Source organism: Hippoglossus hippoglossus, chromosome 9 (genome assembly GCF_009819705.1).
Source record: "Hippoglossus hippoglossus isolate fHipHip1 chromosome 9, fHipHip1.pri, whole genome shotgun sequence".
NCBI classification, from domain to species: domain Eukaryota; kingdom Metazoa; phylum Chordata; class Actinopteri; order Pleuronectiformes; family Pleuronectidae; genus Hippoglossus; species Hippoglossus hippoglossus.
This window is the reverse complement of record NC_047159.1, coordinates 2,282,467-2,308,358: the sequence shown is the minus strand read 5'-3', so window position 1 is coordinate 2,308,358 and position 25,892 is coordinate 2,282,467. Positions and strand designations below refer to the sequence as shown.

The following is a 25,892-nucleotide window of genomic DNA, read 5'->3' as shown; positions in this document are numbered from 1 at the left end:
ATTAATTCCAACCTGAATAAAGAGTGAGTCCCTCGACTCGGAGCAGCTGAGGAACCTGGACACATTCCACCGGAACATCTCTACATTCTCAAAGGGTCTAAACGTCTTTCATGATCAGCTCCATCAGATGCCTGTGAATCCCCAGTGGTCCGCCCCCCCCACCTGCTGCCGTGCATTACTGGGACCTGACTGAATGAAGCCAGGGGCCGGCGGTCAGAGCACAGAGATGCTGCTGAATGGTCCCGGGGCCCTTGGGTGCTTTGTAGACGGAGCATAAAGAGACACGTCCATTGTTTTCTGATCAATGGGAAATGGACGAAACCGTAAATCTGCCCGGCCTCACTCTGTGCCGCTGGGCTAAGTGATTAAACAAGTGGTGCCAGTTGGCACAAGCTCACCAGGGACTCGCCTGCTCCCACAGTTAGTAGCCACGTAAACAAGAAGCCAGCTTAATAATTTGCCTTTGTAGCTGGTTAATTGGCTTTCTGTGGCGTCTGCCATCCTCGTTTGTAGTTCACAGCAGCAGAGAGACAAGAGGAGATCAACAGAAACCTGGTGTCATCCACAAAGACACAAGACTTCCACCATCTGTCGAGCAGAGGAAGCTCCAAACGCAGCTGAAAGACCACGTTCTTCTCATAGTGTGTCGATATTCACAAAAAGGTACATTCAATCATATTTAGAGGATGCATGCACACACACACACACACACACACACACACACACACACACACACACACACACACACACACACACACACACACACACACACACACACAGCATCGTGGACATCTGTTGCTGCTTCTGGGAATATATATCCTCAGGAATTTGAGGTTAATTGAAATTCCCACAACTTGCTGTTTTTCCATTAAAGCCGTCGTCAGCGTGACGCCCTCGGAACCCAAACGTCCGGACTTTGCCTGCGTCACGTTGCGGTTACAGAAAGTTAAAGTGCAGGTGACTCACCAGTCTGTTGTCACATCGCGCTCTCTCGTTGTTTAACGTCCCAAAAATAGTCGTCTGCGGGGAAAAGAAAGACGAGAAACATGGTCAGAAGCTAACATTAAATCAGAAACATGTAAATTCAGTACATCAGGGTTGTTTTGTACAATGGAGCAAAGAAATCGTACTGTAAGGTCATTGAATTTCAAGGCCTCAAAATTAATTACGAATGATAAAAACTGCTCGATTCATCACGTTCCTCAGTCGAGTGTATCGGTCAAAACTAATCCAGCAAACTAAAGCAAATAAATCTATTGGCACAAAGCAGCGACCGAGCAGAAACCTGATGAGCTGTGGGGCAGTGGAGGTGGACGCCACTGACGGCACGACGGGGGGAAAATTATGGCGCTAATAAAAACGTGTGATTTATTGCGGCGGGACAGGTGCCTTCGCCCAGAGTAACGGTCGTCATCTGCGTTTAATGTGCAGCAGAATGTGGGCAGCACACACGGGCTAATTAAAGTCGAAGCGTTAAATGGAGAAAGAGCCGACGGAGCAGAATGAAAGTGCTTCTCTCCGCAGGTCACGTGACGACCCGACGCTGACACAGAAGACACAGATCACCAGACGAATACTGAGAAAAACTGTGGATTGTGAGAAAGAAGAGAAAGAACCAAGTGATTAACAGTTTGTCCCAGGAATCAGAGACGATGAACAAATATCTCCTCTATGTTTGTGCCGAGGGAATTATGAGGTGCAGACACAAATGACTGTGGAGTTTGCTGAGTCACTGGGGTGAGATTCATAACTCTGCAGAAAACTGCTGCTGCACGAGCAGGAAAATGTTTTAATAGATAATTCAGACAGGTTTTTACTGAAGATGTTTTCATCAGCGAAACTAGGTTGAACTATGGATCAGGGGAAGAACCGTTTCAATTACGGTGCAGATCCAGATTTTTTATCAGTTTCTTTAGCGTTGTGAGATACTTTTGTTTTCAATAGAGATTTGATTTCTTGCTCTTGAAGACGCCTAAATGGTTTTTAATCTGCACAAAATTTCACAAAATGGAACTAGAATGTCACCCAGAAGAGCTGAAATCACTCAGAAGAGCTTGACATTCTCAATTTGGTGAAATTTCATGCAGATTAATAAACATTTCTGCATCTCCAAGAGCACGAAATCAAACCTTTCCTCAAAACAAAGGTTCCCAGTCCGCTTCTCTTTATTCCAGCAGAGAATAAAATCGAGCGGAAGCGACTCTGCAGCCACGCGCTGCAGTCAGGGTGGGCATTCACTCAACTTTAATCTGCTCAAGTTGAGCACTGGCAGGGATTTATGAGTAAAAGCCCACGGCTGCATGCTGTTGCATAACTCAGCCTATTAGCCGACATGTTTCTCTGTGACACACAAACAGGAAATCAATGGGAAAGGCCACGTTGATGCTGCCACACTGGATGTTGTATTCATTCTGCTTCTGGTCGAGGCAACACGTTGACATGTGTTCGATGGCGTGTAGGTGTGTGTTTCCTTTCATGTGTGTCACGAAATCCTTTTTCTTTTATAAAATATGTTTGTTTTTTTTAAAATAATACAATCGAACATATGATTCAGAGAGAAAATGAATAATCTCTTCTGAGGAATTGACGCCATAATAACATATAGAGATAAATCCTCTTAAAGCATATTAGCAAAAAGAGGGATTATGCTGATTAAATCATGGAGGTTTGCATTATCTAGCCCGAGGATCAAGAGATCAACTCATATTTCACAAATTCCTAATATAGCCTTCTTCTCCTGGACAAAGCAGCGACACGAGCCGCTGTCAAAGCTCCGCACTCGACCACGTTGGCTCGGATCATTCCCAAACCCGAGCAGCCACGTAATGACCGATATAATTTACGAGCTGTTTGGATAACGTCTGGTTCATTTCTGCTCTTTATCAGATGACCTCCTGCAGCGGGAGCGTGACCGGCGTAATCTCCGAGCTTTCTGACCCTCGGCCGTGCCAGCGAACCGGCTGTTCCCTCCTGTCACTTAGTCCTGATGGTTATTAATTCAGGCTCAGGCCGAGTTATGCGAGTCGTTTACTGGGCCGCGCGGAGACTAACTGAGAAGAAAGAACAGTGAGGGGTCATCAGATGTTTAGGAATTATGCAGGAGAAGCAGAGAGAAGTCACACGGCAGCTACTGGCGTCCGTAGGTAGTGTCACTGCAGAGCAGCCTGCCCTCGACCAATCACGAGCCGGTCTCAGCTGTCAATCACGACATTTGAACCTGTTAATATCATCAAATAACTGAACATACATCAGTGTGATGAGAACGACCCTCAATGACAGAAACCATTTTCTACCTTGGTCCTTGTCCCATCTGCTAACATGGAGGAGCTAACTTGTGACCTACACTGCATTCAGCCACCAGGGGGCGATCGAGATGGTTTGGCTTCACTTTTGTGGAGGTGTCATGTCGTCCATCTTTATTTAATATGGTTATTAACACTTAACTTTTCATCACGAATAACCTTTCTACTTGTTGTGATGAGAAATAAAGTAACTTTCACTGTAAACTTTGCAGATTTTTGGCGTCTAACTGAAGGTGGACCTCAACATATTTTACATAAAGTTCAGGTACTGAAAGAATTATTTAATAAGCTTTGTAAGACTTTTACAAGGGTTTTGGAAAAGCAACAATACTCGTGTACGTACTCGACGCGTCTCAACCCTGTCGGTCATTTGCAAAGTAAAAGTTACTCATGTTCACTTCAACAACTGTTTTCAGACGTGTCCTGGACTTTCAACTTTCTACAGACTTTATACCTGAGGACCAGGTAGAGAGAATCTGCAAAACCTCCGGAGGTTCTCACTCTGCGGAGGATCTCCGGAGTTCAGGTCACGTCTGGAAGCAGCTTCACATCACGACTGACAACTAGTCACTGTTCAAACGGCTCCAAGGTTCAGATGTCGGAGCAATTGACAGGAACAAATAAATAGAAATGCTGGGTCACAGAGTCAGGACGCAGTAAACAGACGCTCGTCCAACATCTCTAACGTCCACTCGGCCTCTCGGCGTTTTCATTTCCAGTCGCGAGATAATCGCTTCGGGGACTCGGACCTCAAAGCGGCGCTTCTCCCTCTGACCTTTGACCTGTGACTTGTGACAACTACAAAGCTGCTGAGGGAGGCTGACCACCAGGAAGCCGCCGCTCTGCGACATCTGAGGGAAACGGGACGATTATCTTGATGAAGGCTGCTCTGAACTGCAGCTGACCTGGTTGAATTTACTATTTTTTACAGCTGAACGGAGACGTCGAGCCTCTGACCTCCCTGCCCCCCTCTTCCTCCTCCTCCTCTTCCTCCTCCTCCTACATGATTACTCCTGCAGTTGTATTCTGTTGCATAAAACTATGTCTAATTAGTAATCAATGTTTTTCTTTTTTGCATTTATTAGAATCGATCCTCGTCTCTATTTTATCCCAGCGTCAGTTTCTGGTCACAATTTTCCTCTGCGACTGATATTTTCCCTCCTGAGACGTCCAGTAAATCTCTTTTTGTCCTTTTTTTCGATTCTCTGACCACGAGCTGTGCACGGCCGTCACGTGACTCTGTTACAAAGCCCGGATCAAAGTCTGTGTGGTTTCTGGACAGCCGCTGCCCTGCCCTAGATTGAAAAGACTTCTGAATCACGTGACCCCGGTCCGTCCGTCATTCACCGCGAACCAGGTCAGCGAATCAGGCCACGGCGCTGCGGAGCGACCGTGTACTCAGAGCCGGGCGTGTAGTTTTGATATTTGTCCGAGAGATTGACTGCATGTTTCATTTGGCTTCTACACCGTTCTCTAAACGCTCACCGCGATTACAGCGACGGCTTAGAAGGAAAATGAGACACAAGAATGTCAAAACTGCAGCGAATCTAAATGAGTGAGTGACCTTTGAATTCAACATCAAATTACACACAGTCAGTCCTGTCTGAGTTCATCAAGATACAGGAATTATTCTCATTGGTTAAAATGTCAAAAACAAATGAAAATTCTCTCTTTCTTTACAGATCCTTTATTTAGATATTGTTTCTTCCTGCTGAGAAACAAACCAATAAACAAACAGACAAGAGTGAAAATGTAAAATATCCAGAATGTCACTCAGCATAAAGTCCACAGATCTCAGCCTCCTTCTTTAAACCACATTTAAATTCATTCAAATGTATCTGCACCAAATTTCACACACACTCGTCGGTATCAGTCCCATAAATGTGCCCGTTTAGTTTTTTCCATCAAGATCCTTGAATTATTCTCTGAAAGAAAAAGTTCTTTCTCGGCCACTGTCACGTAATCCTTCTCACAAGCAAACAAACAAGAATAAGAACAGAAATGTCCCCAGGAAATTGTTTATTTCAATCAGTTTAACTCACAACCCCAAAGAGTTTTTGTGTCTTCCCTTCCTCTAACATTGTGAGACTCTGATTTCCCAGAGAATAACTCCTCATCATTATGAAAACAATCAGACATATCTAGAGGACTGATATCTATGAGTGTGTGAGATTTGGTGCAGCCTGATTGAATCTGAGGGGCTTTTGGGCCTGAGCTTTATTGTGAAGTTGCAGTTGTCTCTAAAACGATCCATTTTACCGTCTAACTGATGTTTGTCTAACGTCTGACGGATCAGATCCGTGCAGCTAAAAACAGCTCGGTCCATAAACAAAGGCAAACATCACTGAAATGAATAATCTCAACCTGCGTCGTAGAGAAAACATCCTCAGTCTAAAACCACCGTTTCTGCATCCGGCCTTGTATTCATTAATAAAACTGGTCCCTCAGTGAAGATTCTTCTTTAGACTAAAAACACAGACGATCAGCAAACAATCAGTGTTTACCTCGTCCTAGAAAAGGAAAACAGAGCTGACTACACCATGTTTGAATTGGAGAATAATCCCGTGGGCTTCATTGCGGTGATGGCAGGCATGCTGTAGGTCTGCGGAAATAAAAATTGGATTGGATTGAATAGGAAGCCTTGTAAGAAGCAGATTTGTCAGCTGACGTGGAGAAGGGGGGGGGGGGGGATCGACCAGTTGTATGGCCAGAGGGAGAAGTGAAGCTACATGAGCTGCAGTTTGTGTTTCTTGTCCTGTAGGGGGCAGCGATCCCTGGAAAAATCTATGTTTGACCCATGAATGACCTCATTTCCTGACTTCTTCTGTCACATGACATCTTATGATGGTGAATCATTTCCTGACTTTTCTTTTATCACGTGATTTCTGAACGATATTAGAGATAGAATGTCTCTGTTGGACTGTGGACCTTGACCTTTGACCTTTAACCAATCAGCTCTAAAAGGTAATCACCTGGAGATAAAACACACACACACACACACACACACACACACACACATAATCAGCTTCTTAGAATTACAACAGCACTAAAAGAGCATCTTGATTCAGTTGTAATACTTCCTGTGATAATATGACACAACGTTTTTCCTGCGAACAAACAAACAGTCACAGTCTGAACCTGAGGATCTTGTGATATTGACTCAGGACATTGGTGTGAAAGATGAAGTATTTGCTGCCTCCGCTGACTTGAGGTCTGTGGGTTTGTGGCGGTTTGTCATCGTCCTCCGTCTCCTCTCCCGTTTGTGTTTAGTCGCCTGAAGAATTTCTTAACACCCGTGAAACCACCGGTGCTCAGAGCCGAACAGAGTCGGTTCTGTTTCCACCGGCCCTCCGGGGTTTCCCGTCCGTCATGGAGGTTCAGTTAAATGACACGTAACAAGCTGGAGGTGAATTTAATACTCGTTTCTCTCTTTAACCCTAAAACTGTGACCCACTGACACACAAATGCGTCATTCCAGCTTTCAGAAGCTCTGACCAGGGAACAAAAGCCCGGCGCTGAGCTCATGCTTCTCAAATGATCGGCGCCATCATTTTTAATACTTTTAAAATGTAATACTCGCAAGACCGACGGAGGGAATTAGGAGCGAGAGCGAGATGAAAGACGCGTTCGGCCGCGTTCTCAGACGGAGACGGAGAATCAGCCCAAGTTCAAGAGGCAGGACGTGTTTTACAGAAATATCAGAGTTCTGTTGTCTTGTTCCAACAAAGGTTTCATGGATGTAGTTATACGATACGATGGAGAGAGAGAGGACGACATTAAACAAGAAGAAAGTAAGAGGAGAGAGAGGGGGGGGGGAGAGACAGGAGTCAAACAGAGGGAGAAGATCAAAGGGGTGGCCTCCAGCGTTCAACCCTAAACGTGTGTGTGTGTGTGTGTGTGTGTGTGTGTGTGTGTGTGTGTGTGTGTGTGTGTGTGTGTGTGTGTTATACCATCTTCAAAGACGTTCAGCAGTTGCCCTCAGCCCATTAACCACTGAAGCTAAAACCTGGTCCCCCTCAGTTGCCAGCGTTGACTTGAGAACGACCAGCAGGTGTTGCTCCCAGAATATTACGTCACATGATGCGATCTTTGTATTTTATATCATCCTGTCGCTGCCTCAGATGATGAATTGTTAATAACAGATTTCTTTGTGGCAGCAGAGGAGATGAACAAACACGTCAGATACGGTGAAGAACCATACAAACTAACGAGACGCACGTCACTGCTCAGGACCTCGTGAATCATCAACCAGTAGCGTCTGAGGTCAAAGGTCACCAGAGGTAGCCATGGGACTCCATCACAGGACGACCTGGGATGGAGTCGAATCAGTGTTTCAGTCCGCCGCTGTGGTCATGTGATGTTTTGTGTACGCCGAACCAACTCAATGGTACATTCTGTACAGTCTGCTGTGTGTGTGTGTGTGTGTGTGTGTGTGTGTGTGTGTGTGTGTGTGTGTGTGTGTGTGTGTGTGTGTGTGTGTGTGTGCGCGTGCAGAATGTCTCTCAGAGGAACACATTGTTCCACGAAAGACCAACATCCCACACGTCTGTGCTCTTAAAGCATCACAAATATGTTTAACCTGAAGGATCCAAACGTTATTCCCTGAAAAACTCCATCTCCCAGTGGATGTAAATCAGCTCTTTGTGCGTTCGACTGACAAACAAACAACAAACAAAGAGACCGACAGTTTCACGCTGGTGAAAGCGTCACGTCTGACGGAGGTAAAGAGTCATTTCAGGTCTCAGACGTTTACGTACCCTCTGTTTGGACGGAGGCCTCAGGCCCAGAGGAGGTTGACTCCGACACTGCAGAGAGGGAGAGGAAGACAACATCACGTTAGTTATTAGAATGGTTATTCTCACATGATATATGAAGTTACATACTTGTTCACTTGTTTTATAGGAACATATGAATGTGGATGTGGACTGGGACCATTATTAGGAAACGGGAGTTTGACTCCTTTCCAGAGAATTTGCGAAATATCTTTGTTTCCTCTCAATATTTTTGTCGGTTGCCAGAAAAGTGGATTTGAAATGTCAGTCACTTAATTCCTGCTCGTTACATCATTGTGGTCAAGTTATGAGTTCAAAGCTGAAAAGACCATCAGGCCAGTGGGAAATGTCCCGTTGCTCCAGATGTGCAGTCCACCACTGGATGTGGATCTAAGAAGCAGGAAGATTAATTTTGTTCCTTGAACAATAATTGGTCTTCCCCCGTCGACACTTTTCTGTTGCATTAATGTCACTTCCTAAACGCTGCAAATGCAAAAATGCAAAATAGCTGAACTGCAGCCGTTAAGATGAATGGAGCCATTAGTGATTCTCAGAGATGAACATGTTGAGTTTTTACACAGAGACGACGACAACCAATCCTAATGAATCTTAAAAAAATGACAAGAGAAACACACACATATTCACAAAGATACACACACACACACACACACACACACACACACACACACACAGCTCTCCATGTACACATCCACACATCAATCACATACATGCACACGTTCATACAGTTTGTCACCCAGTGTAGAGTTATAGTTTGATGTACACACACACACACACACACACACACACACACACACACACACACACACAGATGCACACACACACACACACACACGCACACACACACACACACACACACACACACACACACACACACACACACACACACACACACACACACACCTCCACCCCAACACATGTATTATTTGATCCACAGAGGAAGCAGCATTAAACCTCCAGGAGGAAACGGTGGATTTAATTTTACGAGCGGCAGCATCTGGAGATTTTTGTGGGGGGGGGGGGGTTGCACGGTGTTAGAGGAGAGGGGGGGGTGCAGGTGTGAGACTGGACGACTTCTCGTATTCAGGTTTCCGCCGACGGGTGGATGGAGATTTATTTGTCCCACAGTCGATGGATGGAAGCTGAGACAGGATCTTTTGACCTTTGACACAACGAGTCTGGAACCTGACGCTTGCTGCTGTAACGTGCTGAAGAACAAACCTCCAGGAAGATGGAGGGTTTTTATTTGTTTAATTAACGGACTCAACACAGTTTTACAAAGATCGTAACGTGATTATTTATAAGCATCCAACAGCCTCAGCTCCCACAAGCCTCAGAGCTTTAATGTTCTAAACGTCTTGATGTACAAATAATTCATGGGTTTATAAATCCGTTGGAGGCTAAATGAAGACGCTGCTGTTCATTCTTCTTTTAATTAAGGATTTTGGGCTTAACACACCGTGAGTAATCGTTAGATAAAGTTTTTACTGGCTCATTTGTGTGTTTGTTTTAATAAAAACGTTGCGTCTCTTTGCTTCACGTGAGCATTTTTACATTTTAAAGAAAGAGCCGATGCAGAGGTGTTGAAAAGAAAGTCTGGTTTCCACAGGCAGAAGAAACGTCTCGGTGGAAATCAGATATCCGTCAAACAGGATTACTGCAGGAGCCTATGGAGCACAACATCTGGGAAGGTTGGGGGGGGGGGGGGGGTAAGTCAGCCACATGTATTGTAACACACTGCCCCCCCTACAGGTCCGCTGCTGCATGTTAGGTTCTAACTTTCTCCAACTAGGAGGACACATACCTGCAGTAAAGACCCACAACAGACGCCCTGTAAATTCATCCAAGATGCACCACACTGCACAAACTCATAGAAATCAGTTTCCTAATATAATATATGAGTTCTTTTCTTTAATATCCATGGATCCACCTGACTGACGTCTTCATCTGCGTCTTCTACGTGTAGGACACAATTTTTCTTGCGGTGAATTCTGTGGACAATATTCCTGCGTGTGCCCCCGAGAGACACACGCTACCTAAAGAGACATTTGTACCTGACATGAAGACAATTTATCCCATTTTGTCTCAGTAAAATTATTACTTGGAATGAGCATTTAAAATTCTCTCTAAACTTTAGAGCAGCTTTTTTATCTTTACATGAAAGGAAATGTGTCAGAATAAAAAAGAAATCAAATACTGGAAACAAATTAAGGCTCAAACTGCACCGAGTTCGTTTAGAGTATAATCTGAGTGGTTCTGCTTTCATCGCAGTGCGCGCAGTCATTTGTCCTGAAGTGATGAAACGGCTGAACACAGATTATAAATCACTTGTGATTTCAGTACAGAGCAAACAAAGGATTCACTTTATGACCTGGTTTTTAATGAATTGGGCAAATATCTGAGATATCAACCTTCACTCCGCCCAGAAAAGTTTAAATGTCAAAGCTTCCCATCGCAAACTTTCCCTCCTGACCTCTCTTCACCTCCACTGTGTCATTATCTCGTTAATTCCATGCAAACCAAAGAGCAAATATATCATCCATATCTTATGATGCCGCCTTCAGCCCAATCAGACGGGATCTTCATTCCACGGCTCGACTTCACAGACGTCGCTTTGAGTCAACAAGCAAATCGTGTTCCCCGAGTCTGACGGAGAAGATCTGATTGTTCGGAACAGAAGAGATGTGTTTCATCATTTTTGTCCTTTTTTTGTTTTTACTGCTGCAGACAATTGCCGTGACCTTTGGAGGAGTCGTATACAGAGAGAGAGAGGAGAGAGCGTCACGGTGTCTGTGATTGAACACGTCTTTGATGGGGGGGGTGGAGGGACGAGGTGAGGGGAAGGTAGAGGAAAATGAGAAGGGGAGGGGGGGGGGGGGTGAGGCGGAGAGAGAATGGCCTGGTGTCTTTGCACATCTGATCACGAGCTCAGAACATTTTGGTTCCTGACATTTCAGACGTCTCTTGGAGGTTTCTGATATCTGTCTCTTTTCTAAGATTCACGTCAAACGAGAAGAAAAATTTTGTGGAATAAAGAAATGGAAGAAATGTGTGAATCTGCTGATTCTGTTCTACAGGCTGAATATTGTAGGGAGACGTGACGGAGCTGAAACCGAGCGGAGAGTTGTTCTTTTTCTCAAATGCACAGGAACCGGCCGAAATGCAAAGTCCTGGTATCGGTTCAGTAGCTCGAAGGGAAAAAGGAATCAAAACGTCTCTAATCGCAAACACGTAAAAGATAAAGAGAGAATCTCAGTTCTGAGTTCACTGTTAATTGGTATTTTACATTTAACTGCACATTTACTCCACTTCAGCAGTTTGTCTCTGGACAAGAGGCCGTTAATGTCCGTCATCCTGAGTCAACCACTGTAATCTGCTAAATCTGTCCCAGCGGGCAGAGACCTCGGTGACCCGTCGCTGCTGAAGCCGCTCGCCCCTGCAGATGAAACGTGCTCGCCCTCTGTGGAAGGTCAGACGCAGAGTGTGTGTGTGTGTGTGTGTGTGTGTGTGTGTGTGTGTGTGTGTGTGTGTGAGTGTGTGTGTGTGTGTGTGAGTGTGAGTGTGTTTAAAGGTCACACGGGACCTCGGTGCATCAGTCGTCCCGGGGTAATGATGTATGAGGTGTCAGTGGGGCCGTGGTCGTTCTGTTGGGGGAGTCGCCCTCACAGGTCAAGGTCAACTCCGTGGTCACATGGTTCCACACTGACACTAACAGGAAGTCGTAAAAGGCTTGAAAAAAATGAACAAAGTATTAAATTCATCTTAAGGGGGACATGCATGAGACATGTTGACTCTGTGAGCAAGGTTTCTGTGCGTGATGATTTTTAGCAGATGACGATTTGAAAAACACACACACAGATCTTTACTGTGCACAACATTAAGTGTGTGTGTGTGTGTGTGTGTGTCTGCAAGCGTCCTGATTTTCTGCAGAGACGCAAGCTGCTATCAACAAGCACATATTGACCAGAGACCCCCCCCACCCTGGTTTGTGCTTATGTAGAATTGTACGTGTGCATATGCAGTGGTTGGTTCTGCAAATAACTGTGTGTGTGTGTGTGTGTGTGTGTGTGTGTGTGTGTGTGTGTGTGTGTGTGTGTGTCTGCCAATGAGCCGGTGTGTATGAGACACTGTTACGTGCATATGAATGGCGGGGGGTCTCCTCTTCCTGAATGCAGAGCGCCTCCAGAGCATCTCATTGCTATTCATGTGAATGAGTCTCCTGGAAATCAAACCACAGTCAAAAGCATATTTGCACAGAGTTAAAAAGCTGGAAGAGAAATCCAGCAGAGTTTCCTCTCAGATGAAATCGGCCTCACTCCATCGAGTCGCCTGATGTTTACAGTGCAGGTGCACGGAGACGCTCCCACCGTCGCCTGTCAGGCTTCTCCAATTCGCCATTTGTACTTTTCTGCTCTGACCTTTTGACCTTAAGCTGCAGAACTGATTAAAAACATCGAAAGCTGTGGTTTTACAGTTAAGTTGATTTATCTTCTCATCTGAGAGTCAAACCTTCAGCAAACGTCGACTAATTCCACAAACGTCCGTCTGTATGTGGAGCGAATATCTTCACGAAGCGTTCTTCTACTCGACTTCACATTTGGTACGTGAACTCCTAGTGGTCATGGGAGGTGCAGCGCCGAGTTCGGTGCGATTCGGACACTCAAACATTGACTGTAAGATCTTCAGTGCAGACGAACCAGGCAGGATGAACACAAGGTTTTCTACCTTCACTCTTACACACAACGTCCAGCATGCAAACAATAGAAAGTGACAGTTTATAGTAGAAGTGTTTCTAATGACGACTCAGCTGGCTCCTTATATAATGACTGACAGCTGGTGACGCCTCAAACGTGAAGCTCCTTATCACTCGACTCCCTCCCAGCGTCTCCCTCCCTCCCTCCTTCCTCTCCTCCTCCTCCTCCTCCTCCTCTCATCACGTTCCCTCCGGGATCATGAGAGGACAGTTGTGATTTGAGTTCACTGAAGGACTGGATGTCTGTGTTCACACCTTTTCTTCACAGAAGAGGATTTGTTTTCAGTTTCAGCTCTGAGCCCGAGAGCGACTTAAAGAAAAAACCACATCTAGAGACAAACAGATTATATGAACAATATCTGCTTGAAAGCACAGTGCGTCCTCTTCGTGTCCTCAGCTCTCGGCTGCTGTGACGTCCTGAATTCACCCACATTTTGTCCAAAATAACAAAACATGCAACACAAACAACACACGACCATTAGAGAGAGACTTCTAAGGTTTTTAAATGCAGTAAAAATCACGCTTGTACAGATATTTGTGTATTTAAACATTCTCAACAGCACTGGAGAAGAGTCCTCGACCTGCTGCTGAGGCTGAACCTTTCAAAACCAGAAGGTTTTTTCAATGAGCAGCTGTTTTTTCTGTTGTTCTTCTTCACAAGATCGAGAATAAAGGAAGACATGTCACATTTAAACGTCTGTTTCCCCCGAGAGTCGGTGGATTAGATCAGTCTCTCTCTCTGGACTCCAGTCGACCAATGAGCTGCACGTGGATGTGTGTTGCACGCTGCCCCCGTGTGGTGATATCACATAGTAAATACATGAACTGGAAAACTGACAGAAATCATGGAAAACTCCTCAGATTAACACTCATAATAATAATAATAATCTTTATATAGCCGAGCACAGAATGCAGCTCAAGGTGCTTTATGTAAAACAGAATAGAACCAGCAACCTCTCAGTTGCCACCACACATGTTTAAATTCATTCATTGTATATAAGAGTTTACATAATAATAATCATTTGCAAGCAAAACATTAATAAAAACTATTTATAGTTACATCACATTTGTTTATTTACTTTACAAGTGGTAGAAATGTGAATCTGTAAACCTGCAGGTTTCTGGTGAGAAGTTTATTCTACACCTGGATTTTGTTTGCCGTCATCTTTTGCCAATTTCTTCAGCCAGAAACTCAGAATGTGATTTTGGAGTTTAGCCAGAGAGACTTATCCCAAAATATGATTCTATTCAAGCTTTTAATATCAGTGGAAAGGATCAATAATTATCAAAAGTGCCCAAAAAGAATCGTTTATATTAACAATAGTCAAAGTAGCTTTTGAAAGTTGTTGAAGAAGTAAAGTTCAGTCTTCTTGGCGCCGGTATCCGGCAGCCATTAGAGGAGTAACGGGGGTCGACACTTGATGACAAATCGCTGCGGATAATAGGAAATCTGCTCGCTCTCGTGTTTGGCACATTCGGGAGGAAGCGCAGCTGTTTGTCATGAAGGGAGAAGAAGGGGCTTCATCAACACTCAACCCTCCGCCCGGCAGGAGAAACCCTCTGTGACGAGCAGTTATCTTTGAGTGACAGCTCGCTCTGGTGGGACCTTCCACCGAGTGGCTCTCCTCCTGCAGCTGCCACTTTCCTGCATAGAAATCCAGTCCTGATGTCGATGTGGAGACGTGAGGCAGCAAAGTCCGAACAGACGTAGTTTTTATTTATCTACAGTGAAATGTTAGTGTGACAAAAAAGCAGCAGAGCATCTCTTCAACAGATTTCATGGCTGAAGGCGGAATTGAAAAAAACGTGGATTTATATAACGCGTGTGAATCTAATCTCTGTCCCCCGGTCGATCTGGTCATCATTTAATTTCCCCAGAAGTTCCTGCGATGATCCTCTTCGACACATTTCTGAGATGATTTTAATACGCGGCTCTCACCCAGTGTGTGCTCAGCAGATTGAGATGATGCCCGGTGGATTAAGGGTCCCGCGGCTGCAGTGGATTACGGCTCCATGTGGGTTTTCTATGTGATGGGGATGAATATAAAAAACAGTTTTTCTTCATTTTGAGCCCGTGTTACGCAACAGGTCCCGATTTTTTCAACAGACAGACGCTAAAATTAATCGTGTTCCCTTTTGTTTCATCAATGGAATCGGACAGAAAACGTCACATTATTACACGTCATGCAAAAAGTAATCGGCTCATGTTCTTCCTCGTGCATCTGTGTAACTTTTACTTTTACTAACAACAATCCGGGACTGCTGGTGAATATAGAGTTAGTAAACATATACATATCTTCACTGACTTGAAGAAGTGGCGTTGCAGAGATGCTGAAAAAACTGGGTATGATCTGATTTGAATTGTTTTGGAGACGTCTTCCTGTTTCACCTTCTCAACCCATGTTCTCTTTTGCCTTTTGTCAATTCACCAGACATCCATCTATTTTCTACTGCCTCTCAGTGCTCAGGTCACGGAGGCAGCCAGATAATAAGGGTCCCAGCAACACTTTCCATCTCTTGGTGGATCGTGAGCAGCTCCCAGTGCAGATGGGATCAGGTTTTATATGTCATTGCAATTTGTCTTATTTATTTTCTGTTACGCGTGTTTCCCCCCTCAGGGATAAATAAAGACAATCCACCCATCACTTGTCTGATCAACACTCAAAAGACCTTTAAGTATCACTTAATATAAAGTAATCACTTAATTCATCAGTTTTCAGCAGTTGAACGATTTAAAACACGAAGACAAACCTTCAGGGCGACACATCAGACAAGGAGCCGAAAAAGTTCTGCAGTTTTTTCTACTTTTCAACAAAAAACACATTTCACAGCAGATTTATCCATCAGCCTGTGAAGAGTTGAATAAAAGTGAACGGTCCTGAGGCAGAAGAACAAGCAGGTGCAGTGTGTGTGTGTGTGTGTGTGTGTGTGTGTGTGTGTGTGTGTGTGTGTGTGTGTGTGTGTGTGTGTGTGTGTGTCTGTCTCTGTGTGTGTGTAGCAGTGTAAGTGTGGCACACTGACCCATATACTTGAGTGTTTCAGCCATTTATCCCCTGAGACTCTGCTTCCTGGCACCAAGTTACAATGAAAATCTCAACATAATCATCCTAAAATTATTCTTGGCAGATAACTGCAAATATCATAGAATCAAATCTGCTCCATGTCAGAGGAGGAGAAAAGAAAAAACCCACAAAAACATCTTGTGTGTGCACAGATCTGAGCTGTGAGTCCAAACCTGGAGCAGCATCACTGTTAAATGAAGAGCTGCACCTCCTGGCACCTGTCAATCACAGGGAGCTGCCGCAGCCTCCCGTTGCCATGGAGAAGTGACGCCGTGAACATGCAACCTGGTGATGGATGAATATTGGTGATAGATGACAGATAGATGATGAGAGAACTTCAGCATCTTACCTCGAACAGAGGCGCAGCGCTCTTGTCTGGAAGTGTGCAGCCCAGTAACTCAGACAGGAACTTTGCCATAGAGGTGAGAGGAAGTGTTCCTGAAGTATTCCTGAAATCTCCGGAGTGAGCAGAATCAACAGGTGAACTTCTCTGATGCGTTCAAGGACCCTGCGCACATTCCCCTTCTTCTTCTTCTTTTATTCCACTTCTCCTGCAGCTGCTCCAGTAAACCCTGCAGAGAGGAGGAGGAGGAGGAGGATGAGGAGGAGGAGGAGATGTGCAGCTGGATGCAGGATGAAGGTGCGAGTCCAGCGCAGTGAAGCTCTGTGAAGGGTTGAGTGTTGAAATCCTCTGAGCAGCGAGGTGGTGGTGGGGGGGGCAATGGGAGGGGCCGAGCAGAGGCTGTGTGGGCGGGACCTCTGGTGTCAGGTGGTTCCTCCTCCTCCTGATTCATAGAGAGAATAAACCAGGAATCACATCACCATGATTAAACCTCACATTCATTCTGTGTCACACTCAGTATTTTATGCTTTGACCACAAATTAAACCACAAGTAAATGTATTTTAATAGTTTATTTTGTACGGTTCGACACACAGCAAATCCAGAAAACACATGCAATTAGAAAACCACACGTGCAAATCAAGAAAACAACTTCGTCAATTTGTTGACACACAAAAAGTCACAACACGTGAAAATACAGAAACGTGCTGCAAATCCATAAATGAACCTTCAATGATTTGTGTTTTACACGTGTTGTGACTTTTTTGCAGCGCGTTGCTTTATTGTTGAATTATGACTTTTGTTATGTGACCACATCTGACCGTGATGCATGTGTTTGCCTCGTGTTTTTAAATGTGTGATTTATTCATCAGAATCTCATAATTCATCTGCAGCCTCTCCGTGTGTGTCCCGGTGGTTTAGACGCCTCAGCAGGCGAGAGACGATTCCAGTTTGGGTTCATTAGATTCAAACAAAAACAAAAGGACTCGTGATTCGTGCAGCAATTAATCTGAAAAAGCTTGTAAATCAGATGTTAATCTAATTTTCACATCGTACATCAACACGAGGTCGGGGGGGGGGGGGGGCTGCAAAGTCAAAATGCAAATGATGAAAACAGCAAATAAAAGACCGATAGGGAAGATACAGCTATAGCATATTACAGTTGTGATTTCAAAATAAGACGTGCAGCATTTAGGAAAATAAGACACAAAAGGGATAAACATATTTCACTCATTAAATATTCATTTGTAATTGTGTTGCTGTGTCTGCTCTTGTCCTAAAGGCATCATATTGTAATCTATATCAGAATCCTAATTTAATCCTATGCATCATATTAATCTGCTGGAGAAGGAAAAAGGTTTCCACTCAGGGATTCAACAGGATCTTAATGCAAACTGAACATTAAAGGATCTTCTCACTTCATCATCTGAGGGAAAAAAACCAGGAGACGAATCTGGAAGGAAATTTATTTTGATCAAAAACGCAGAAACGCAGAAAATTATCATAGTGTGAAAGAGATTATCAGGTCATGACCCTCTGGAAAAATAAAACTACCACACAGAAATATTCAGTGTGTTAATCCACAGAGTTATTGTTGAACCCCGCTTCATCACCATATTGCCTGTTGTTCTGATCCTTTTTGTGGGTTTTACTCCGGAAGTTTTATCTTTACTGTATCTTCATCAAAGCCTCGTGAGGAAAAAGAGTAAGAGAATATAAAGGGAAGCGGATCGAGCTCAGGAGAGAAGAGTCTGGATGTTCTGCTCTGGAAGCAGAACGGTAACGTCCGTGCTTCCCCCCCCTCGCTCCCTCGGCTGTGACGGTCACAGATCGGGATGTGACGACCATCACACGTAGGATTCATCTTCATATTTCCAACGTCTGCAGCACTTTGATGTATGAATGTATGTAGAGCGTAAGAAGTCTGTGTGATGTCACCTCTTTCATCAGGCTGCCTCGTCCCCCCCCCCCCCCCCCCCCCCCCCCCCCCCCCCACCCCCCCCCCCCCCCCCCCCCCCCCAACACACATCCAGTGAAAAACTCTGAGAAGGAAAAAAGTTTGGAAGAAGTTTCCAGCTCAAAGTACAGAGGAGTGAAGTTCGAAAAGTTCAAATTAAGATTAAGCAAAAATATTCAGAACTCATGAAAAAGTTAGAGGGAGTTTCAATATTTAAGTTTGACTCCACTTTCTGAGGGTTAGAGCTGGAACAGTTTTCCACCAAAGGAAATTTCACCAGGAACCAGGAACTCGAAACAAACTTAGGTTCCCAGGAAAATAGTTTACTTTAATTATGTTTGCACGATTTGAATCTCCTCCATGTTAACTGTCTTTGGCTTCACGAGGAAGTGGAGAAGCTTCGTTAAAATCTATTTTTCAGACACGACCTGCAGAGGAACTCCAGAGGATTTCTGCAGAATTACTACGAGGGGGCTGCAGGCGGAGAACGTCCGGAGAAACTGTGGAGGATCTCCGGAGTTCAGTGCACGTCAACTCCTTCGATCCATCAGAGCTTCCTGTGGGTTTTGGCATGTTTACATTCATGTGACACAAATGACTTTGATGTTACCTCCTGCTGTTCCACCTGCTGCCTCGACTAAACACCCCAGTACACACACACACACACACACACACACACACACACACACACACACACACACACACACACACACACACACACACACACACACACACACACACACACACACACACAGACAGACACACAATCATAATTAGATGAATAAACCACATTTATCTTCTAACCTCCAACACATTAAAGACAAACTGACAGCGGGCAACAAATTGTCGAAACCCCCCAAAAAAAAGAAAACATAATTAATGAAGCAATCAGCGAGCTCCAGCCGAGCCCCTCATCGCCCCCCCCGCTGTTGTATGTGATTTTAATAATGCTGTTTAATGACAAGCTCCGTGTTGGCTGGCGAGCGCGACTCCATATGTTGTTCCAGCTGTGGGGAGCAGCATCTACATGGTCCGTACGCAGCTTCAGAGCGAGGCCCCCTGCTGGGATAGAGAGCTTCACATGTTTGTGTGTGCGAACTCGTTGGCTGCCAGGACATTTGATTTATCCCCCCCGAGAGGATTCTGTTTCCCTCTTTTACGCCATCATGAATGTTTACGTGTTGATGTGAAAATTAAGTAAACGCTTCACTTCAGATATCATGATTCTCCTCCACACATCGTTTCAGGGTCTGAGGGTCTTTTTCCCTTTTACTTATCTTTGGTGATGTCTGGAAGAGTTTTCAGGTCCAGGCACAAGAAAACCTGAAACCTGCAGATCCAAACATGTATGAGATGTGTTGTCATGTGCACGTGTGTTAATTACATGTGTTAAATGTGCTGATATTGCAGCGCCTGTGGTTTTATAACCCTGCAGCGTCCTCACCGTGTGAACAAGGGTTTTGGTCTGTGAGCAGCACATTTCTCCAATGTTTCGATGTCTCTGTCAAATATGTCCCACGACTGGAAGATGATTTAAATTGTAGAGTCCTGGCTTTTAGTTGAGAGCATAGACCTGCTTCGATTTGAGGAGATCCAGTCGTTACACTAGAAACCTCATGTAGCAGCTCTGCAGCAGTTCAGCCGTCACGCACCCAGTTTACAGAAGCTCTGCCTGAGGCGACTGGATCGTACATTGATCACTGGCCACACTCTGGTTACTGCAGCGTAAAAATCCCTTTTTCTTTTCCACTAACTATGTTTTGACAACGCAGTGAGGACAAAGGAGCCGTGTTCTGGGGACAGAAGAGGGTCGACCCAACATTTCTTACGTGTCAGACGTTTATCTACCGTCCAGCAGCGATTGACTAACGATAACACTGAAATTCCGACGTGCAGATCAGAAATCGTGACCTGGCGACCTTTGTCTTTCCATCGCAAACGATTTACTCGAGTTTGATCCCAAAAGAATCACACAGAGTTCACCCAGGTTTAGATAATGGAGATGTACTCGAACATATTTCCAAGCTGGCTGATGGTTTGTGCCTCTACTCAGAGATTTCTCATTTTATCTCCTGAGGCTGCAGCGACGAAAACCAGAGACACATTTCAAAAGACTTTATTTTTCTTTTATAAAATATCTAAGACAGGACCAATAAACAGAGAAGCTCACACATGCTCACACCCTGACACAGTGACACTACCCCCCCACCCTCCACCACAGCAGCTGCCTAATGTTGCATCAAAGACCCAGACGTTCAGGAAAGTCAGTGACGGAGAGTTTCTTCTTCCTTCTTCTCCCCCTCTCCGTGTCTCTGATGGATATTCACAGCGTTAGAGCCACGACGCCGCTCCATCATCAACCCCATCGACTCCACAGCTCATGAGCGAGAGCGGAGAATAAGAGAGAGGGAACGAGAGAGAGAGAGAGAGAGAGAGAGAAAGAGAGATTCTCTGCACTGCAGCACAACAGAGGGTGTGATTTATCCTCCGCTCGGCTGCAGGGACATCACGTTTCACCATTTAGCAAATGAGCCCTAATTCACCCCGATGGCAGAGAACACACTTCCTCTCGTCTTTTGGTTCTCAGCCCGAGGCCGAGAGCCAGAGCCGCTCAGGAAGCTGAGTTCACTGCTGTGGTCCCCGATCCCCCGAGTCCGTCCTCCCATGCATAACAACACAATCAGCCAGTTGACCAGAACAACACGTTCACCTCGTATTTGTGGTGTTTCCCTCAGTCTGAAGCAGGAAATGCTGATTTGAGTTCTTGTCTGTTTCACTCTGAGGTTCACTGATGACACTTTTACACCAAAATTAGCAGGTAGAGGCAAGTAAAGGTGATTGACTCTTTCCCCATTTGAGTTTGCATCACTGTGTTTGTTCACGTTCGACGTCACAAACGTTTCGGACACCATCGCTGTTTTGAATCTTGTGCACATGTTTCATGTCAGAATCCCAGAGAAGTTTTCCTGACAACCACAGTTTGACGTAGAAGAACTGAGAGAAGGTCCCGGAGCCGAATGCATGACTGTTAAACTATAAAAGTTCTCCGGTGTGTTTTTTGAAAGCAAAGTTTATCAGAAGCCCAGATTTCACGAACCACATCCAGAGCTCCAGATATTTAACACAAGCACTAAACCGATGATGTTTTTTCCTCTGCAGCTTCTCTCTGGTAAATGATTGATGAGGACGGATGTGTGGCTGAAAGCTTCTCACTATTAATAATGTACTTGGGAACAGAAGGCAGGTACGAGGAGTAAAAAGAGTTTCTTCACAATCTGTCCTCTGAGACACTCGATTCACATTATACAGGAAAGATGTTTAACATTCTCAGTCTGTGTAAATTGATTTTATGTTGGTTTCTGCACTTTTCAGTCTCTTATTTCCCTAAAATGTCTTTCAGAAATATTAATAATACGTCAGTTCCCACTTTAATTGGCACTGAAGTGACTCAGCTCTGCATCTTCTTTTAACTGTTTTACAATTAAAACCAAATGTAAGCAAAGCTCTTAAAGGAGACGTGATGTTTTCTGAATGTAATCGTTCCTCAAAGAGAGCACGTAAAGCTTTTCAAGTAAAAGCTCAAACTATCAAGGCTAATTGGATAAATGTCACCATGACAGACAAACAAACGCTGATGAAAACATAACCTCCTCTGCTGATTTAGAAAATGCACGAACTGAATATTTCTACAGTCTGTTGCAGCAGACGACTCTGGACTTGACATTTTAATTAAAGACATTAGCTGCACAGCTACAACCTCCTCAAACTCCCCGAGTCCCCGTCCGATGAAACGTGAACGCTCTGGTTTAAATCGAACAAAGGAGGTGAAAGGAAACAGGCTTTGAAAGTGAAATGTGTTTAAAGATGTATGAAAGCTTCAAAAATGTCTGTGATGTCGACTAATTTGATTCTCGTTGTTTGTCGTGTTTAACGTGAACTCGTCTGATGTTTGTGTGTTAAAACTGAAGGGGGGGGGGGGGGTTGATCGAGACCTCAGATGTTGTGTTGTGGGAGGTGAAATTATTCCCGACATCAGACAGCTGAGCCAACACTCATACACACACACACACAGACACACACACACACACACAAACGCAATTTCCCTTTCCGTGAAATCGAGGGGAGCTCGAGTCTCGTCCGTCGTCCCGAAAAATGAGATACAGGCAATTTGTCGGGTGATGATGTGAATTTTACATTCATTCATGCATCGACTGAAACCAGATGCATCCCCCGCCTCATCGTATTCCCCACTGGCTGAGTGACACACACACACACACACACACACACACACACACACACACACACACACACACACACACACACACACACACACACACACACACAGCAAAACATGTCAAACCCAGTGTCAGGACCTGCTGGTTGAGAGTATTATTAGAAAGCTCTCTTACACACACACACACATCTGATATGTCAAAAAAGAAAATCTCTGGGGGGGGTTGATGAAAATGTCAGATACAGATGTGAAGGAGCTGAATTCATCACCTCTTTGTTTCCCTTCATCTCTTCACAGTCCAGTGACAAACGAGTGTAACACAAACTTCAAATCCCCTCGGCCACAGACAATCATTCAGTCTGATGCAGGGAAACACGCAGGAGGAAATCAATAAGAGACAAATTAGAGAAATGACCAACGAGCATCAATTCTTCATGATTTAAGAAGAGATGAGAACTTGATGAAACATCAGTTCACAAAGTTTGTTGACTGCAAAGTGAGAGAGAGAGAAACCACATAAACGACATCCATCCATCATCCATCATCCATCATCCATCCACCCTAACCCCGATCTGCCTCCAACCTTCTACCTCAAACAACCATCTTCACCTAAATTGTTAAGTCTGGTCCATGACCCATCCACTAACATGGAGCTGGCCTCACTTTTGGGAGCTGCTGTGTCGTCCATCTTTATCAAACGTCTATAAATTGAATAATTCTCTTCAATTGGTCGAAGTTGACTCTCTGAGTGTTTGGCTGAACGTCCGGCGCCGTCTCTTTCCACCGTCTCAACGCCTTCTGCTTTGAAAACAGTCGACCAATTAACTCCGCCTCACTCCCGCCGTTATCTCCATTTTCCTGTAGATAATAAATCATCCTGCAGTTTTCCCCCTCAGGAACGAGGTGAGAGCTTATTTCCTACAGGGCCTCTCGCTGTGAAGCAGGTTTAACGTCAAGGACTCAGATGAGTTTAGGACTCGGGAGTCATTTGTTCAGCAGTTCTTACGATCTACCTAAAAGCAGCAGGGGCGGTTTAATAAGTCCCAGATGGAGGAGGTGACGGAGGAGAAGACCCAGACGGATCCTGGAGTCTGTTTTATAGACAAACTGCGGCGCAGGATCTGCTGAGGCGTTGATTTCTTACTTCCTGCGAGGCAGTTTCATACGACTGTACGTTCAGACCTGTCACCTGGAATTGATCCGGGGAAATTGTTCAATCTCCTGAGTCTCAAGACAATTTAAGATCGCCTCGTAAAAGAGATGTTTGTTTACTATCACTGGATTTGTCCCAAACAAATTACTGCTGTACCGAACATGCAGGAACATCATCTTTCACTTTTACGATGAAAAAATACGCTCACGTCTCACAGATTGAATTTCAGTTTTCACCCCCTTTAGTTTGTTTGTTTGTTTGTTTGTTTGTTTGTTTGTTTGTTTGTCAGCAGGATTACGCAAAAACTACGGGACAGATTCCCATGACACTTGGTGGAAGGATGAGAAATGGGCCAAGAATGAATCCATCAATATTTGTGGATCTGGACAAAGAGGCAGAGGCAATAATTCTTTATCACTTCTATATAATTTAATTATAAATTCATGGATCTTGATGAAAAACATCTTGGATATTACGTTACAATACGATTATTATACGATATGATACAATATGATGATCCTTTATTTGTCCCACAGCAAATTTACTGTTTCCTTTTCCTCCTCTTGTCTCCTTTCCTCTCCATCTTCTCTCTCCTCCTCTCCTCCTCTCTCTTAGAAGTGGGTCACCATCACATCGACTCCTCTTCCAATCCATCACTGGTTGAAGTAGCTTGTAATTGCTGCTTAATCTCAACACCGCTCGAGTAACTGGTCGAAAAGCAGCTGTGCACTGGTGTGTGTGTGTGTGTGTGTGTGTGTGTGTGTGTGTGTGTGTGTGTGTGTGTGTGTGTGTGTGTGTGTGTGTTTGTGTGTGTGTGTGTGTGTGTGTGGTAAAGGCTAAGCGATTTAGGAGAGGCACCATCGATGGAAGGTAAACTCCCTGACCCCGCCCCTAATATCTCCGGCCTTTCACTCTCCTCTGACGGATAAGATGCGATCATCTGGAGGGCGAGGACCAGCCGGTGAACAGGATGCGGAAAGAGCAGCGGCAGCAGGGTAAGACAGGATCAGCCCGCAGGATGTTATCATTAAAGAGCATCAGGGGAAGGGTTTTAGCGTCGCGCAGAGTGACTGTCCGTGGCGCTCTCGAAGTGCGAAAGGACTCGGAGCTAAGAGGATAGAGCTGCATCTGATGTCTGGGTTCAGATTCAGGGTAAAGGCTGCAGAGATTGTGTGGAAAGAGGAGGAGGCAGGAATTTTACTGAAAATGTAACGTTTAAGATTATCTGCGAGACCATACAGGTGCTGAAGGTTCTACCACGTTTGGTCCGAACCACCAAGATAGAGCGTGTAACACTTACACTTCAGTGTAACCACCTCAAATCCAGTAGTTTGATTGGGACAAAGTTTAGCGTCCAGAAAAACCAACCATAAACCAACACATTACAGTTTTAATCTAATCCCTGGAAAGCTTTGAAATTAACATAATTGCTGATCTGACTTGTACCCTCTCTCTTTCAGAGTGTGCCCCAGTGTCACCTCTAACCTCTACAAGGTCAAGCAGCCTCGTACTCATTCTTATTGACTTGACAAGTTCGGGTCTCACTTTATCTAAGAAACAAGCTGGGCCCTGCGATCGAAGGCCCCCCCCCCACGTTTGGGTTCTCATGCATCTGGACGTTGTAAACTCAGAGCTGTCGACTGCTTGAGTCCACATGATCTTGTCAGACCTGTTTGTTAAACTTAGTAAACTGAGTGAAACACCGTAGAAAAAGCTTTCAGGTGTTGAACGTGAGTTGATGACCTCTGTACGTTCATCACTGGGATTATCAGCACTTCGCTTAATGTCACACAGTGTCACAAATCTGATTTAATCTCTGAACGCCACAACTGTATTTAGTCAACGAGTCGTGATTTGATGGAGGTGAGCTGAACACACACACACACACACACACACACGCACACACACACACACACACACACACACACACACACACACACACACACACACACACACATAAGCTACAGTCGTTTCATCCCCTTGAAGAGCAGTAAAGCTCCGTGCTGGTGATAGAAGTGAGTGTCATTAAAGTGAAATTAATGGATTTATGGTTGTGTTAATTACTACAGATAGAAAAGCTGTGACCTTGTGTGTATCTTGTTCAGGTCGATCTGCCTTCAGCCCATGAGCAGGGACGAGAACCCACACCGGAGTCGTCCATCAACAAGCCGTCAGGAGCGAGTCCTACTTCTGCCTGTGATGTCACATCTGGGTGAACTCCGGCTATAGAGAGATGATACTAGTGATACTGAGGAGAAGTGTGTGTACTGTTGTGTCTCTGCAATGATGGATCACAGTGT

The 25,892-nt window shown here is 44.7% G+C and overlaps 1 long non-coding RNA gene across 1 annotated transcript in view; it reads left to right on the top strand.

Annotated features, from left to right (window-relative positions):
- The first annotated feature begins 6,036 nt into the window (after positions 1 to 6,036).
- Positions 6,037 to 25,892, top strand: part of LOC117768117 — a 32,969-nt gene continuing 13,113 nt past the window's right edge. The window contains exons 1-2 of the long non-coding RNA XR_004615012.1: positions 6,037 to 6,047; positions 8,030 to 8,049. This is a non-coding gene — a long non-coding RNA (uncharacterized LOC117768117). The remainder of the gene's footprint in view (positions 6,048 to 8,029; positions 8,050 to 25,892) is intronic.